Genomic DNA, 18,764 nt, shown 5'->3' with positions numbered 1-18,764 from the left:
GTTGGTGGTATGAACTTGTTACCATGGCATTCTCTTCAAGATATGAAGGATGAGAGGGTGCTTATATCCACCTTATCTAGGGTAATAGAAAAGAAACTCTCCTTAGTTGAGATGGTCAATGAGCTAAACTCGTAAGTTTTCTTTTCAATATATTTATCTTATTTTATAGTGCACTCTTTCAAATACTGAGAAAATACTTCTGTTTGTAGATATAAATTTTATATAAAAATACGAGAGACAATTGTTCTTCATGGGATGAAATCACTTGTAAATATCCAAAGTCCAGATCTATGAATATGCTAAAAGATGTCTTCCTAGCATTCAAGGATTGGGTAAGTATTGATGCTTCTTATCTTGGAAAATAACATCTTTGTCACGTATAGAGAGTAATAGTTCTCTTTTCCTATTAAAGAAACTAGCCAAAGGTAAAAGAAATTTAAAAGAACAACCCACATTACAGGGTAATGACTGCCATGCACAGTTCTTGATCCATTTGGAGAGGGAAAAGCAAGAGAGATCACATAGATTACTTAAGGACAAATATGTAGTACAACCTAATGATGTGGAGATATGTTCTTTCTATTATCCACAACGCCCACTAGAGGAGATACATTACAAAGTTATTCATGGTGATGTGAATAACTTAGATAAATTGGTAGATCCACATTGCTTCATCCTTGCAATTGTAGATATATTATATGGATTCAACATGCTTGGATCTACTAATAATGATAAGGCTTTCACATTCAAAGGAGTCTTGCATATGAAAACTAACTTCAAGAAAATAATAAATTCTCAATTGTTTAAATTTGTTATCTTCCACAATACACACCAAGCTGGTAGTGTGGTACTTGATTTCAAAAAATAAATTACATGGAGCATAATCTTTTATTTGGTATAATCTCTTTACTCTCTACCCAAAATAACTTTTAATATTGTATACGTCGATATTTTTATATGCTAAAGCTAAGAATCTTTTAAGGTAGGGAGAAGACCAATATTGAGCACACATCTCAATTCGGATTCAAGAGTTGCTTTGAGATGATTATCATAAGATATTGGGATGAAGTAGAGAAGAAAAGAGTCAAAGCACATGCAACTGAAACAAATACATGTAACATCTTTAAGTATCTAGGCATCATAAGGTAGCAAGTCTATGGGAAACTCATATCAAATGACACAAAGGTTGATCAATAGATTGCTTGACTTATTTTTAGTGCAAGATGATTGGGTGTTTGATTTATTTTCACAGATAGGTTTGTACATAATTGTTATACTAAGAAGAAATGTCTAAATAGCATAACAAAGATATATATAGAATAATGTAAATAACTAATATTTTTAAATTGTATATCATCAACTGGAACAAAAACACGTGCGCTATTTAGAAAGAAAGACATTATATTGCTATGAAGAAGGTTGATCTCCAAGTGGCATTTATTAAGATGTGAAATCAAGGTGTTCTTGAATTGCCAAATAAGGATCAAGAAGTTGGTGCAAAGGTATTAGTAGACATTGAGAAGGTCATGCCTACATCTAAGGAGCCCATGCTTCCTCTATCTAATGAATCATGAGAACATACAGAGCTTGCTGATATTGAAAATGTTGAAGTAATTGGGGAGAATGAAGAAGATGATGATTATGATAATAATAGTGATGATGGAAAAGAGGCCAAATAGGATAAGTAATACCTTGAAGATAAACAAGTTGTCGATGTATAAGACAAGCTATTTATGTATGAAATAATGAGAGTGGATTTTTAGAGCCCAATTTGAAGTGGAAAAGAGCTGGGAAGCTATAAAAGACTAAATTTTCATGTAAAATGAAACAGTTGCGGATTGATGAGCTAGAGTTGTTTTAGATGGAATTCGATTCTAGGAACCCAACGCAAGTCTTGGTTCATTAATCGGAGTCCATTTGACACCCAATTTAATCCCCACAAGATTTTGCATTATGAACAACTATGTGATCCGAGAGCCAAAAAGTGCATGGCAGTCGTTAGGTTTATATATTTCAACATCATGAAGCTAGCCAGCTAGATAGATCTCAAATCCAAGCTCATTTGCCCTACCAAAACACAAAAAACTACTTTTCCAAAGTGTAAACATGCAAAAGATGATCGGGTCTAGTAAAAGGATTCGATTTAGAGAAAGTGATAGGCAACAAGTGAGCCAAGATAGATCAATCATCATGAACAAATATAAAAATAAGAGTGGTGGCAACCAATCAAGCCATGCAATGATAAGAAGGAGATGGGTTTAGAGGTTGAAAATCTCGAAAAGTGTATCTAGTTTGCTAGATGAAAAGCAAATGGTTCCAAGTGAATAGACAATGGTCCATTCCCAAGTGGATGATACCAGAGGCCATAACAATACATCTAACAATATGCACTGCTTTGGGATGCATTGATGTGATGGGCCTAGGATTGAATCCCTACCTAGTTTGGGTAGTAAGAATGACACATTCAAAAATCCAAATAGGGAAGGATCAAGTGAGCCAAAATCCATGGATCTCTCTGTAAGAGAGGCCTTTGTGAAGCTGGAATAACCAGTCTATTTGAATGGTAAGATACTCGATCCCTCCAGTAAGTTACTCATGAATATATGTATGCATCATGTGGGTTTAGAATAATAAATTTTAAAAATATAATTTTTATTTATTTTTTACATACAAAAGGGTGTAATATAAAGGGATTATTTACAGATTGAATAGAAAAGGGTTATGTTTTATTTAGGAAAAACTCATAGATAATGATATTTATAAACAGTCCTTGAACGCACATGATGTAGAGGATATACATTTAGTAACTTCTCCGAGCTTGAGCCCAAGGAGGTCATTCATTTCAATAATATCACATTTAAAAAAATTGCCCATATTGATGTTAAATCAGTGGGAAGGCTTGGACTTGTGGGCAACAGTCCAAGATTAAAACTCAATTATGGAATTATGATGTGGGTATACAACCAGTCCTCTCACCTTATGTCACTTTGGTTTAGTTTAAATAGTCTGATATGATGCAAATTACATGCCAAGTAGACCACATTAGGGAAAAATAATTTCTACTTTGTTAGGTCAAGGGGGTTGTTTCTTTTATTGCAATATCATTGATTTCATGAGGCCAAGAGGGCCATGTGTTTGTTTAGTGTGGGTGCAATTAATGGGCTTTGTTTTAATACTGTGCTAGATAAATTCAACAGGAACCTAGAGGGAGTCTTTTGTTATGCAAAAGCTTCTCATGGCCAATCTAGGTGATGTTCTTCCTTTATGAGTACTTTTCTTTTTTGTTCTATGTGTTTATGTACTTGTGAGGGAGTGTTCTTTTGTTGGGGACCTTCAATTAGAGCATGAAGTCCTAACGTTAGGTTAGGTATCTCTAGGGGAGATTCCAGTAGTTGTGCACCTCTTGTAAAGACATCGTCAGGCATTCAAAGACCTATTTCTAGAAGGTAGTCCTAGTGACTTTGTTCTTCTAACCTGCTAGGCAACTGTCCTACGAGTCCTTGCTAGAGTGAGATAGTTAGAGAAGCCTGCCAAAATAAAAAGAAAAGAAAGTTCTCAATATATTTGATAATCAAAATACAAAGGTGTATAAAAAGGGGTTCTAAGCCCTTAAAACTAGGAAAGAAAAGAAAGAAAAATTTCAAGAGCAGTTGATTATTGCCTTATTGAGGCTTGGTAGGTTTTTGGGTTTGAGTTAGGACCCGGGGCTGATGCCTTGTCTTCCTTGGGATAGTAACTAGCTGAAATAAAGAAATAAGGAAGATTGGAGCAAAAATAAAATAGAGCAAGAAATAAATAGATTAAGTATTGCCATGGGAGAGCTTGGCAGGTTCTTGGGTACTGAGTCAGGACGACCTAAGGCCGATGCCCTATTCTCCTTGGGTCACTCTATACTCAGCTCCCTCCTTTTTACATACTCGAGTATGGAAGCCTTGGCAGAAAAATATATCAAAAGAAAATATATGATGACCAAGCGATAGGAATCCTCACCTAGTAGGAGTTTGTGATCCAATTGTCCTAAGTTAGGTAGGAAGTTCAAGCAACCACTAGGATGACCTCTTTGATGGTTCTTTTTAGCTAGTTTGTATTGGAGAAGTTGGTTAGTAACTTGCTTTGGATTTTTGTCATATTATCTTGGGCCTATACCTTAAGGATCTTCATGATGTGATTCTATCAAGGGGTAGGGTGTGAGTTGTTCTTATGCTTTGTTGTGTATATTTTTTGTGGTAGCTTGATGCTTTTTATGGTTTTGTTTATGCAGACAAGTTTGTGGGATTCAACTTGCCGAGTTGCCCTATCTTGTGGTCACCAATGAGAATGGATTTTTAAAGCCCAATGTGCAGTGGAAAAGAGTCCGAGAAGCCGTAAAAGACTAATTTTTCAAGCAAAATAAAATGGTTGCGGATCATTGAGATGGAGTTTTCCTACATGGAGTTCGATGCCAGGAACCCAATGCAAGTCTATGTTCATTGATCGGAGTCTATTTGACCCCCCATTAAATCCCTGTAAGGTTTTGCATAATGAAGTAGCTATGTGATCCCTGGGAGCTAGAAAGTACATGACGGTGACCAACTTTATAGATTTTGACATCATGAAGTCAGTTGGCTAGATGGATCTCGAATCCAAGCTTGTTTGCCCCGCGAATATGAAAAAAACCACATTGCCAAAGTGTGAATATGTAAAGATGATCTAGTTTTCTGGATTGAAATAAGCTTAATTAAGCTTAAGAAATGAAAAGCCATGATTTGCATGAAACATGGGGGGAAGTGCCATTTATCTCGATGCCCAAGAAAATGATTTAAAAATGTAATTTTTAGCTTGTTGATGAAGAGGAAAATGCTCCAACTCATGAGTCTCTAATTTCTTCACCATCTATCACTCAAAATGAATAAAATATTGGCGCATTCTATGAAGATATTTGATTGTAGTCTTTCTCTCTACTCTCTCCTCTATCAAGAATTGCATGGCGGGGGGACTTGCTTGAGCTGCTGCGCGACAAACACACACTGTATACAGAAGAGGAAGCTCACTCAAGACAATAAGAGAGATGGAGTGTAAAAGAGTGGGGATAGACGGGTAGGACACGGATTAGCATGGGAATACCCAATTATACTGACCGGGTATATAAGGTGTTGAGAGACCCAATTAGGGCATCAATGATCAATAATCAAGTCTCTCTTTTCTCCTTCCTCCTAGCTTTCATGGCATCCCTCCTCTTTCTCTCTCTTTTCATGTCTTTCTCTCAAGAATAGCACCCAGAAGCAAGAGCAATTGCAATATTTCCAGATTCAATTGCAGGATTGAACACGAGCATGGTGGATTGACTTTGCCATTCCTGACTTGAAAAACAAAGCCTGTAGGTGGTGCTTCAAAAAGTTCTCCACAGCCAAAAGCTCTTATCCATATTGGAGACACTTTGGACCTGGGGGAATAGCCATTTCTGCAAGGTTTGCTCCTTTGCCTCCCATCGATGACTTCATAGACTTGTCTCCTTGACTCCTTCCTTTCCCAAAGGTAAACACTCTCTGCTTGGTGACTGACATCAGAGGAGCCATAGCTTGGGCACTGTTATAACTATATATATCATCTCTCACTTGACTTGGGTCTCACCTATATATACTAACTCTACATCAATATGAATCATTCTTTGGGAGCATGTATTGTGTATCTCTCTCATACTCTCTCTCTCTCTCTCTCTCTCTCTCTCTCTCTCTCTCTCTCTCTCTCTCTCTCTCTCTCTCTCTCTCTCTCTCTCTCTCTCAACATGGTATTAGAGCTATGGATGCATAGCAACAACAAGGAAGAACCAGTTTTGGGTGCGTAGCTCTCGTCGTGCTCTTGAATCCTGTCAAAACTACTTGTCAATCCGAGTTCTGGATCAAAAGTTATGACAGTTCAGGATTCAAGACAATGATTTTGCTCGAATCTGTGATTCTTTATTTAAAATTGTAATTATAATTACAGTTTGTTAATTCCTAATTATAGTTCATTAATTGCTTGTCTTCGTTAATGACGTTGATTACGACAAGCAAACGTCTTGCTATTTTTAGCGATGTTTTATTCTCGTTCACGTTCTTTGTTTGATCGAAATAGCACTTTTCTTATACGCGTCATCTCGTCTTGCACATTTTGTGATCTTATCTTATTTATTATCTCCCGAGATATAGGCATGGCCAATTGCGTAATTCTTAACGGACATCCGTCTGGCCAATGTTCGGTTCCCTTCTTCCAAGGACAAAGCTTTCCTAGGTGGAAAGCAAAGATGATGCTAATTCTTGAAGGTGACGAATTATTTGATCTTGTTTTGGGCGACCTGTCTTGCCCAGTTCAACCTATTGATGTGATGAATGACAATTCTCTGATTTACTGATGGCCCGTTATTTGAACGATGGAAAATTGATCATACTGATTGGATTCATCATGACAAAGCTGCTCGTCGTTATATATTGTCTGCACTTCCTGACTCACTTATGTTGGATGTCTTTCATCTGGAAACCTTTCATGCTGTTTGGGAGTATCTTATCTCAACGTTTGAGAAGAAATCGGTCACCAAAATTTTATATCTCCAAACTCGTTTGAAGAATCTTCAATATACAACCTGCAAACAAACTCAGGATGAACAGCATGCACATGACCTGGTGGCTGCTCCATATAGACCTCTTCTTGCAAATCACCATGCAAGAAGGCATTCTTTATATCCATCTGATGTAAAGACCATCCCTTTGATGCAGCCATAGCAATGACTGCTCTTACAGTTGCCATCCTTGCAACCGGACTGAATGTTTCTTCATAGTCAATGCTATATGTTTGTGCATACCCCTTGACTACTAATCTTGCCTTGTATCTGTTCACAGAACCATCTGCATTGTGCTTCACCTTATAAACCCACTTACAGCCAATTGCATTCTTACCTTTAGGCAAAGGTACCAACTCCCATGTAGCATTTTCTTCCAAGGCATCCATTTCTTCATCCATGGATTTCTCCCATTTTTCTTTTCCCATGGCTTGCTCAAAAGAAGTGGGTTCTGGTTCCTGTATCACTTTGACCATATATGCATAGTGAATGGCTGTAAATCCATCATATTTCAACCTATCCACAGGATACCTAGCTCTGGTAGACCTGCGCAAAGTAGGTTCACTCCCAGGTGCTCTCAAAACATCCCTGGTCTTCCTTACTCTAGGTGTAACAATAGAAGGAATACCCAACTCATCATCAATGCTCTGTTCTAAGCCACTGGATTCACCATCCACATAAGAGTGACCTGCATTCACATCAAACATGGGCTGATCTACCTTCTCTTTTCCTTTTCGTGAAACTTTCATACCACTATCTGCATTGTTTTGAGGAGATTCTCCTGATCTCAATTTGCTTGTCCATGGCGAAGAAAATGAACCACTACTAGAGGACATTCCAGGTCCACTAATATTTTGTGATTGCTGTTGTGAATTCTGTGCAGCATTACCATTTTGTGCATCTACATCATCAATCACATTTACTAGTTTATACCAGCTACTCATCTTATCAAAAACAACATCTCTGCTCACTGTAAACTTACGAGTAGAAGGGTTATAGCATCTATACCCTTTCTGCTCTGCAGAGAGTAACCAATAAAGATGCACTTCTCATCTTTTGGATCCAACTTGGATCTCAACTCATCTGGTACATGAACATAGGCAATGCAACAAAAAATTTTCAAATGAGAAATATCTGGTTTCCTACCAGTATACCTCTCCTCTGGAGTCATCCCATGTATTGCTGCAGTGGGAGTCGTGTTCATTATGTAAACTGCTGTAGCAACTGCCTCAGCCCAATAAAAATCTGGCAGGTCTTTTTCATTGAGCATGGCACAAGATACCTCTCCAATATGCCTGTTTTTCCTTTTTGCAATTCCATTTTGTTGTGGGGTATGATTGCATGAATATTGCTGCTTTATCCCATGCTCCTGCAGGAACCTTGCAAACTCATTTGAGAGGTACTCTCCCCCTCCATCTGACCTTAGGCATTTTATTTGCAGGCCTGTTTCTTTTTCAACCATAGCTTTAAGAGTTTTGAAATGCCCAAAAAATTCACTTTTCTTTTTCATAAAATACACCCGAACTTTTCTGTTATAGTCATCAATAAAAGTGACAAAACAATGACAACCTCCAAGAGATGCAGCTTTAGTAGTCCACACATCAGAGTGGATTAATTCCAATGGCTTCTTACTGTCTTGAACATGTCTAGGAAATGGTTTCCTTGCCTGTTTTCCAAACTGAAAGGCTTCACATACCTTATGCATTTCTGCAACCTTGAATTTTGGTAATCTTGCAACAGTATTTTGGGGCCTGCATTGATTTAAGTCGTTGTACATTAACATGACCGATGCGTTTATGCCAGATATCAATATTTGCAACTACACCGATGCCATGTGCAAACATTGCTGCACTTAATTGAGACATGTCTACATCCAACGTAAACATTTTGCCCTTCTTCTTTCCTTTTGCTATCAAGCGACCTTTATTTTTCATATCCTCAACAAAGCATCCATGAGGATTAAATCTGACCTGCAAGCCCTGCTCAACCATTTGAGCAACAGAAACCAGATTCTTGGTGATGTTCGGGGCATGAAATACATCGAACAGGTATTTCTTTTTCCCATCCTGCATAGACAAAGGAATTTTTCCAATCTATACAATAGGATGTGCAGTATCATCACCAGTCTCCACAAATCCTGGTTTTTCCATTTTCCTTGCATCCTCCATCCATTCTGCATGACCTGTCATGTGGTTTGATGCACCTGAGTCAACATACCACACATCGTTGCTTTCTTCTGCACTTGTCACAGAATTGTTCATGTGCTGCACCATAAACAAATGCTCATTTCTGTCATCAGCCTGTCTACTAGAAGATGCATAATTCTCTTGTTGCAATTTTCCATTCATGATGTCATTCTGCTTTTTATAGTAGTCTTTTGCCATATGACCCATTTTACCACAGTAGTAGCATTCAACATTGCTGTTTGCATTTTGGCCTCTTTGCCATCCACCACGACCTCTTTGGCTCCCCTTGCCTCTAGAGTTACCACGCCCTCCTCCATAGGACTAGTTTTCTTGAGTTTGTTGCATATTCTGATTTCCACCACGGCCTCCAAATCGGCCTCCTCTACCTCTGCCTCTACCTCTTCCAGCATTTGAGTAGAAGACAGCTTCTTTTGAAGTTCCTCCTGAAGAAGATGCACCACCATTTTTCTGCTCCTCAGAAATTAGAAGAGCAATCAACTCCTCAAAATCAGGAAATCTTTCACGGACGGAAATGGATGTTTGGAACTGTGTATAATCCTTTCCTAGACCATTCAAGGTCACAGAAACTAAATCATCATCTTCCACTGGTGACCCAATGGAAGCAAGTGCATCTGCAATCTTCTTCACCTTCATGTAATAGTCATTGATGCTCATATTTTCTCTTTGCACATTATGCAACTCTTGCTTGAGCTGCATTTTCCTGGCTTGCGTGTTTGTGCTATACATTTTTGACAAAGTATCCCATGCCTCCTTTGGCGTACTTGCATCTTGAATATGCACAATCATAGAGTCTGAAATGCTGATAGACAGCCAGTACATAACTTTCCTAGCTCTCTCATGCCATGCTTTAAATGCTTGCATTTGCTGTTGATTGGGAACATCAGGAAGAACTGGTTCTTCTTCATTTCCTACAACAAATTCCCAATATCCTTTTCCCATAAGGAAATTCGTCATTCTAAACTTCCATGCTTGGAAGTTGTTCTTGTCAAGCTTTTCAGTGACAATCTGTGAGAGAGAATCAGACGCCATTACAGAACACTACAAAAAATTCTGTCACTGCAAAAAACACAGCTTCAGCCTCACAAGGGCAAATCTGCAAAACTGACGAAAGTGGTATTTGACCACACAGTCACTTCCTAGTGACGATTTTTGCATCAACAGGCAACAAGGATGATTGTGTAACTTCCAATGTCTCTGCGCATAGGCATACGATGCAATTTCTATAGTTACTTTTCACCAACCTGTAGAACAATGGTCGCACAGCATAAAACTGGGTCTTTTCCTAAGTGCGTGCAGAAAACTTCCGCCTCCAAAACAGGCCCCAAAATGGCCTCAAATCAAAAAAACAGGGTCGCCGAGGGCTATAGCCCTCGCCCGCAGCATATACTGCCCTCTTGCTTCATCGGGAAGGGCGTCTCAACCTGAGACAATGCACTCTTGCAATTTCCGGCTGTGCTACCTGCAAAGATCTACTCCCAAAACAGAAAATGAAAGCAACACTGCTCCTCTTACTAGAACACCGCGAGCTTGGCTTGCTTTCTTGAGCTCCTTACCACGAACAAGGCTCTGATACCAAGTCAAGATTGTGAGAGAGAAGGAAGGAGTCTCACTTGTAGCTTTCTTGCTTGCACAATGGGGGAATACACACAAAGGTGGAGGCTGAAAACAGTTTTCCTCTTCTTAGTTTGTGTAAGCCAAAAGAACTCTAGTACAAAGAAATAGAAGAACCCTATATATGGGTCTCAAACCAAACTCAACTAGCTAAGGTGGCATACTAACTAAGCCACGAACTAGAGTAGATAAGGATAGCTGTCATGTAGCTATTATTCATGGGTGGTGTACCAACCGCATCTGCAACTGACAAGTCGGTGACATAAATGCACAGCGGTCACCTTGGCATATCACGAGTGGAGCTCGATATCTCAACATTTTGATGCTGCTTTTGTTGCTCGCAAGCGTCCCGCTTCACGTTTTGAGCAGGGTGGACGCCCTAATCAAGGTGGTAAATCTTCTCGTCTTGCTTATCCTAACAAACATTGTTCTTATTGTGATAAGAAAGGCCATGTGGCTTCTCATTGCTGGGCACGTCAATGTGATGAGGAGCATGGAGTTACTACAAAGCAACCTCGCTCGTCCAAAAGTTTTCCTCCTTGTGATTATTGTGCACATACAGATCATCCATCCTGTCGTTGTTATAAACGCAGATATGATGAAGAACGTTCTCGAGCTTATATTTTTCAACAAACTACAACTGATGATGATCATAGTCATCAGGAGCTCAATTTTGTCCATCATGATATCTCTCTAGAAAAGGTACTTCATGTTCATGATGGTTCTCTATTCATCGTTGATTCAGGTGCCACTAGAAATATGACATACCAATCGCAGTGGCTTCACAATTATCATTCTCTTCCTGTCAAGAAGTTTGTTTACCTTGAGGATGATACGACTTGTCAAGTCAAAGGAGTGGGTGATTTATATTTGGGGACTCTTTCATCCACTAGAATATTAAGAGGAGTTCTTCATGTTCTAGATTTGCAAAGAAATCTTCTTTCTGTTTCTCGTCTAGTTGATCTTGGTTTGTTTGTTGGCTTTGATCATAATCAATGTTGTATAGAGAAAGACGGACGTACTATAGCAGTGGCTCCTCGACATGGTAATCTATCTGAGCTATCATTGAATGATACGGTTGCAAATGTTGTTACTGCCCCTAAAGATGCAGATTGTAAATTATGGCATCAATGATTTGCACACTCCGATTTTTTCCAAAATTCTTGATCTTCATCGTCATGGTTTTGTGGAAGGTATGGATCTTAAATCTCATCCATGTATGGCAATATGTGAGTACTGTGCACTTGGAAAACACCATCGTTTGCCTTTCCACACTTCTACTTCATCACATTCCTGTGCTCTCTTGGATTTGATTCATACCGATATTTGCGGTCCTTTTCCTGCCTCAAAGTCTCAATATCGATATTTTATAACTTTCATTGATGATTTCTCACGGTACACACATGTCTATCTTCTTCGACATAAGTCTGAGGCTTTATCTATATTTAAACAATACAAGATAAGTGTGGAGCTTTAAACTAGATTCTCTATAAAGACTCTTCGCAGTGACAATGGCGGTGAATATGTATCTAATCTATTTGATGACTTCTGTAAGGATCAACGTATTCATCATGAGTTTACAGTTCCTTATTCTCCTCAGCAAAATGGTGTTGCTGAGCACAAAAATCATACTATTCTTAATGCTATATGTTGCATGCTTATACACTTTGGCTTGTCTCAAAAGTTTTGGATTGAAACACTTCTAACTGTCGTTTTTATTCAAAATCATCTTCCAACAACTGCACCTGCTGGTAAAATTCCTATAACAATCTGGATAGGGAAGACACCTTCAATCTCTCACTTTCGCACATTTGGCTGCATTGCTTATATTCATGTGCCCAAGGACACTCGACATAAGTTGGATCCTCTAGGTTTGAAGGTTATTTTTCTTGGTTATTCAAATCATTCCAAAGGTTACAAATTTTATGATCCTTCTACTCAAAAGGTTATCATTAGTCGTGATGCTATATTTGATGAGAAGACTATGGGTGGCACATGGTCATCAGATGTTTCAGATGATACATAGTCTTTGCTTAGTGCATTTCCTTACTTGCTTTGTGAGTCTACTAATTCTGATGATCATAAACCTCCTTCACCTCCAAAGAAGATTGATGAAAATTTGGAGATATATGTCGATCTTCCTATTGAGATAGAGCATGGATTCTATTCTATTGAATATGATGTCTTTGATGATGCTATGTCTGTGTCCCAAGAGGATCCAATATCGTATATGGAAGCTAGCAATTCGTCTCAAAGGGATCAATGGCAAGAAGCTATGCAAGCTGAGTACGATTCTTTAATCTCCAAAGGTACATGGATTCTTATTGAACTCCCCCCAAATCGTGTTCCTATCAAATGTGAATGGGTTTATAAAACCAAGAACAAAGCTTATGGCTCATTTGATAAGTTCAAATCACGACTTGTTGCAAAAGGTTACTCGCAAATTGCAGGAGTAGATTATCAAGAAACATTTTCTCCCATTGTGCGATCCACAACTGTTCATATGCTTTTGGCTTTTGCAACACTATTTGATCTAGAAATTCACCAAATGGATGTTAAAATGGCTTTTCTCAATGGAGATCTTGAAGAAGAAATCTATATGGAGCAACCTGAAGGTTTTATGATTGCAGGAAAGGAGCATCTTGTATGCCAGCTTCATCGTGCATTATATGGATTAAAGCAAGCCTCTCATGCTTGGTATATTAAGATTGATCAGTTCCTCACATCTAAAGGTTTTGTTGCATGTTTTGCTGACCCAAATCTTTACATCAAAAGGGAGGAAAAATATTTTATTATTCTTGATCTATATGTTGATGATACTATTCTTGAGTCAAATAATATTGCTTTCTTGGATGCTATAAAGAAGCTTTTATCGACTGCATTTGAAATGGTGGATCTTGGTAAGATACATTCTTGTTTGGGTATTCAAGTTCAACGACACCGACAACAAGGCATTCTTCTTCTTTGCCAGACAAAGTTTATTAATGATATTGTTAAGAAGTTTGGGTTGACAAATGCGCACTCTGCCAACACTCCCATTCTTTCGAGCTCTACCAAGGGTACATCTACAACATGCAATGAAGAATCAGCCATTCATCAACCTTTTGCTAATCTTGTTGGTTGTCTTCAATTTATTAGTTTAAACACAAGACCAGATATTTTATTTGCAGCTAACTTTTTGGGGCAGTATCTTTCTTCCCCTTTCACTATTCATTGGAGTGCTGCAAAACGTATTCTTAAGTACCTCAAGGGTACTAAGGAGTTTGGTCTTATTTATCATCGTCGAGAGGATTCTTCTTTATCTTCTTCAACTTCTCTTGATCTTATTGGATATACAGATGCTGATTGGTCAAGTTCACATTTATCCATGCGATCTACAAGTGGGAATTGTTTCTTTGTAAATGGATGTTTGGTTTCTTGGTCCAGCAAGAAACAACGATGTGTTGCGGTTTCTACAACTGAGGCCGAATATGTTGCTGCATCATTAGCAGCTCGTGAGCTAGTTTGGCTTCGACAACTACTTGCAGTTTTGGGGCATCCTTCATCATCTAGTACACCTCTTTGATGCGACAACCAAAGTGCTATTATTCTTACCAAAGACTATATACAACATAGTAAATCAAAGCATATTGCTATTCATTATCATTATGTTCGACATGAAGTCAAGAAAGGTTCCATTATGGTGGAGCATTTTCCCAGTGATCAAATGGTTGCAGACATCTTCACAAAAGCTCTTAGTGAAGCTCACTTTAGTTCATTAAGACATGCACTTGGTATTGTTCCAAGTTCTTGTCTCACTGATTGAGGCATGTATCATTGTATTCAAGAAAACTTTATAGTAAATCATTTTTGTATCGTAGGTATGTGTAGGGGCTCAGGTTTTTCCCTTGTTCTCCCCAAGGGTTTTTTCACTTGCAGCCAGAGACCTTTGTTTGAGTGGGGATGTTATAACTATATATATCATCTCTCACTTGACTTGGGTCTCACCTATATATACTAACTCTACATCAATATGAATCATTCTTTTGGAGCATGTCTTGTGTATCTCTCTCGTACTCTCTCTCTCTCTCTCCCTCCCTCTCAATAGGCACGTGCACCTGGGCATGAGAGGGCACAGCTATGCACAGCACGCCGCGCCAACAATGGAGACTTGAGCTTCAAATTGTTCTCTGAGGAACCCTAGAAGCTGGAATCCAAACCACCTGATTTTGGATTGAAGTAGGTAGTTGTGTTTGCCATTGAAGCATCAATGGGGTCATTCTTCTGCCCAAATTGAGCACAAGAAAGGACTACTCTTGCCAGAGTGCCAAACCAAAAAATATCCTCACCTCATAATCCACTTCAATATTTGCACTAGCATCCTGATACTGCTAGTATTCAGAAACCAAATCATTCATATTGCTTTCAGCTTCTGTGAACTCCATCTCATCCATGCCATCCCCTGTGTACCAGTGTAAGAAAACCTTCCTGTGAAACATGGCTCTAAACTGCTCTGAAACTCGCCTGAACATCTCTTGAATGGATGTGGAATTACCAACAAAAGTTGAGGCCATTTTGAGACCTGTAGGAGGAATGTCACACACACTGGACTTCACATTATTTGGAATCCACTCCACAAAATAAGATGAATTCTCATTTTGCACATTGATCAACTGTTCATCAACTTCTTTGGTGCTCATGCGATCCCTGAAACAAGCTGAGGCTGTAAGGTACCGCCCATGGCGTGGATCTATTGCACACATCATATTTTGACATCCCACATTTTTTGAGTAAGATCTGGTAGAGTCAGGGTCCGATACTGCTATGAACCTCTAGATGTCAAAGGTGCAAAACCCACCATAAAGAAATGAAGCCTAGGAAAAGGGATTAGATTCACATCCATCTTGCGCAGGTCAAAATTAAGCTACCTAGGGAACCTAAGACAGCATGTGACACCACTCATGGTTGCTGAGATTAGATGATTCAGATCACCAAATGTAGGAGTTGTCAGCTTGAGAGTCTGGAAGCAGATGTCATACAAGGCTTCATTATCCAAGACCATGCACTCATCTGCATTTTCAACCAGTTGATGAATAGAAAGTGTTGCATTGTAAGGCTCTACAATAGTGTCAGAAACTTTTGGGGAGGGGAAAACAAAAAATGTAAGCATCATTCTATCTAGGTACTCCTCTCTAATTCTAGAGATTAACAATGTTCCCATGCTAGAACATGTGCCCCCTCCAAGGGAATGTCACACTTGAAACCCTTGCAAAGAAGACTCCCCACTGTCCAACAATTCCTCTGCTGAGATGACCAGTAAAGCCAAATGTTCCAGGTGATTGGATTGGAAGATAGATTCAAGAGGTGTAGCCTTCTTGGAAGTTGATCGAGTACTTGATCTCTAAGACTTGATAGATCAGAATGTCAATGGAAAATCTTCTAGTGTCTACGAATCCAAGGATGCATCAAAATCTATGTGATAGTCATCTTTTTGTGACACACAAAGGAGATTACTCATCTACCTTGTGAACAAGTCAATGAACACCATGCGATGGTAAGAAGGATAAGTCATGCAATCAGTGAGTCACTGAATTGCAGAGGTAACCCCTTTCCCCATCCTATTTCCTTATTGATCATGCATATCATGAAAGGCCCAATCCTCAATTTGTAAATGCATATCATGATGGTTGCTTAATTATAAATCCCAGCCATGTATATTTCGGGTGAGGAAAATCCCGATGCCAGGCGAGGTGGCAAGACAAAAGAGGAGTGACCCCCCCTTGCTAGGGTGTACAACCTGGCCCGGGGGGAACTTTGCCCACCTCCCAGTGATCCAAAGCCCAAAGACTCTTGCAAGTGCAAGTACACTTGAAGAAATATCCCGAGCCTTGATCATTTGAGTCTACAGCCCTGTACATGCATTGGTAATGTCATGTATCACTTGGAAATGTATGGTGGATGCATGCAGGAAGGGCAAGGTGGTATGCAGTCATGAAAATGGTCTCAGCACTAGAACTGTGGATGCAAATGATGTATGCCTCTATGTGGCATTGAGAACCAGCATTCAGGCCCTGGATATCTTCAAATAAGCACCTCACCATTGGGATAAGGTATGCTCTTTGAAGGAGTCCTTGTAGGGTATTGCAGATAGCCAATCCCACACAGTCAGCCCACAAAAGTCTATTAGAGCAAAGCCTTCTTGTGTGACTGAGCACAAGCTCTATAGGTCAATTCAAAGAGGGCATCCCTCCCTTTGATCTGAACCAAAAATCTCCCCATTTCTCCCTACCGTTTGGGAGATAAGCTCAATTTTGTGCTCGGAGGTACTATGGAACAGGCAACAGTCCTACACAGTCAGCCCACAAAAGTCTACTAGAGCAAAGCCTTCTTGTGTGACTGAGCGCAAGCTCTATAGGTCAATTCAAAGAGGGCATCCCTCCCTTTGATCTGAACCAAAAATCTCCCCATTTCTCCCTACTGTTTGGGAGATAAGCTCAATTTTGTGCTCGGAGGTACTATGGAACAGGCAACAGTCCTACACAGTCAGCCCACAAAAGTCTATTACAACAAAGCCTTCTTGTGTGCTTGAGTGCAATCCCCATAGCTCAATTTGAAGAGGGCATCCCCCCTTAAATCTAAACCAAAAATCTCCCCATTCTGCCCTATGGTTTGGGAGATAAGCTCAATTTTGTGCTTAGAGGTACTGTGGGATAGGCAACAATCCTACACAGTCAGCCCACAAAAAGTGATTACAGCAAAGCCCTGATCATTTATTGTCAAACATATTTTTACATACTCTCATAGAGAGGATTGAGAGCTTTAATTTGAATAAAAAAATTTGGCGATCGGAGCTTCCTAGCTCAAGATATTGCCATTTCTGTAACAAGGGGTCTGGTAGACTGCACTTGGGATGGCAGGCCACAAGGGTAAAGCAAAGGCCTAGGAGGACTTCCAGCGTGAAATAAGCACTCCTGTGCCTCAATGAACAATCCTGGCTCAGCCCAAGAGGATCATGAAGACATGTTTGAAGAGGGTGCCCCCAAGATGGAACACTTATCTATGCTCAACCAAACTCTATGCCAACATGAGATCCGTCATGCTGAACGACATCAAGAGATGGAACAACGCCATAGGGAGATGGAAACCCACCAAGATCACTATCATTCCGAGATGATGGCTGAGATGGACTTACTCATAGAGTGCATGGGCGCCCTCATCCTCGCCATTGCAACCCCCCCCTCCACCCCCCCGAATCGACCCAAGGAGCATGTCCCTCCCCGTGAGGCCAACTCCCATCCTACCTTGGAGACTGGGCGTAACCCACAAGGTTTTGGTGGCACCCATGGCCTTCCCCATAGCACCTATGAGCTGGGTGAGCCCCCTATGCAACATGATGAGCCCATTCTCCTATCACATGTGATGAACCCTTCTAGTCCATCCTTGGGACAGCAGCTCCCCCGTAGTGGAAGCTATATGCAAGGGAAAAATGCAAATTTTGGGTAACATAGTATGCAGGGTACACATGGGCAGCATGCACATGGCATCTTTGGGCAGCAAGGACCCAATGTTCAGTTTGGTTTGCATGTTTTGTATGGGCAGCATGGAAATTTTGGTGACAGCAAGGCCCTAATGTAGGTGCACATGGGCAGCATGGGAATTTTAGGCAGCAAGGCCCTAATAATCAGTTTGGTCCACATAAAATGCATGGGCAGCATGGCACCCATGGACATTTTGGTCAGCAAGGCATGTATGGGCATTCTCATGGACATTATGAGTACCATGGCCATTGGCATGGGTTCGATGTGCAATGGAAAGTGTATGCGCCTACTTATGGTCAGAGTGCATATGATGAGTGTGAATATTTTGAGCAGCATGCATCTAATGACTATATATGTTCTTATGAACTACATTCTGGTCACATACATGGACAATCATCTAGATAGCATTATGTACATGGACAACATCGTGCAAATGTATATGAGTATGTACATGGGGAGCAACATCATTATCATCAATAGAGTGCTCGATATCATCAGCCACTTGATCATTACTACAAGCAACATGCGCATTCTTATGAGCCACATGATGCTTCTCAAGAACGATGCCATGATGAGAGCATCTCACTGCCACAGGCTCATGAGCAGATGCCCCATCAGCCCAAGGCCCTTAACTTTGAATGCCCAGTAATAGCCACGCATGTGAAACTCATGGACATGAAATGCCTAGGGATTGATGCATTGAATGCTGTATTGACTGCAACCTCATCTGCTCCAGTCCGATTTGACCGATTGATTCCCAATGAGTTTATGGACAAGTCAATGCATGCTACCGTATGGATTGGTAAGGATCTTGTGCCACCATCAGTGCTTAATGATGACACCATGAATTACTTC

General features: G+C 40.0%; 1 pseudogene; it reads right to left on the bottom strand.

Annotated features, from left to right (window-relative positions):
* Nucleotides 1–10,771: 10,771 nt before the first annotated feature.
* Nucleotides 10,772–15,607, bottom strand: LOC148039679 (tubulin beta-1 chain pseudogene; annotated as a pseudogene).
* Nucleotides 15,608–18,764: the final 3,157 nt, after the last annotated feature.

Source organism: Lygodium microphyllum, chromosome 2 (genome assembly GCF_053477565.2).
Source record: "Lygodium microphyllum isolate KBCC chromosome 2, Lygodium_microphyllum_v1.1.10, whole genome shotgun sequence".
In the NCBI taxonomy this organism is placed as follows: Eukaryota; Viridiplantae; Streptophyta; class Polypodiopsida; order Schizaeales; family Lygodiaceae; genus Lygodium; species Lygodium microphyllum.
This window is presented reverse-complemented; position numbering and strand designations above follow the sequence as displayed.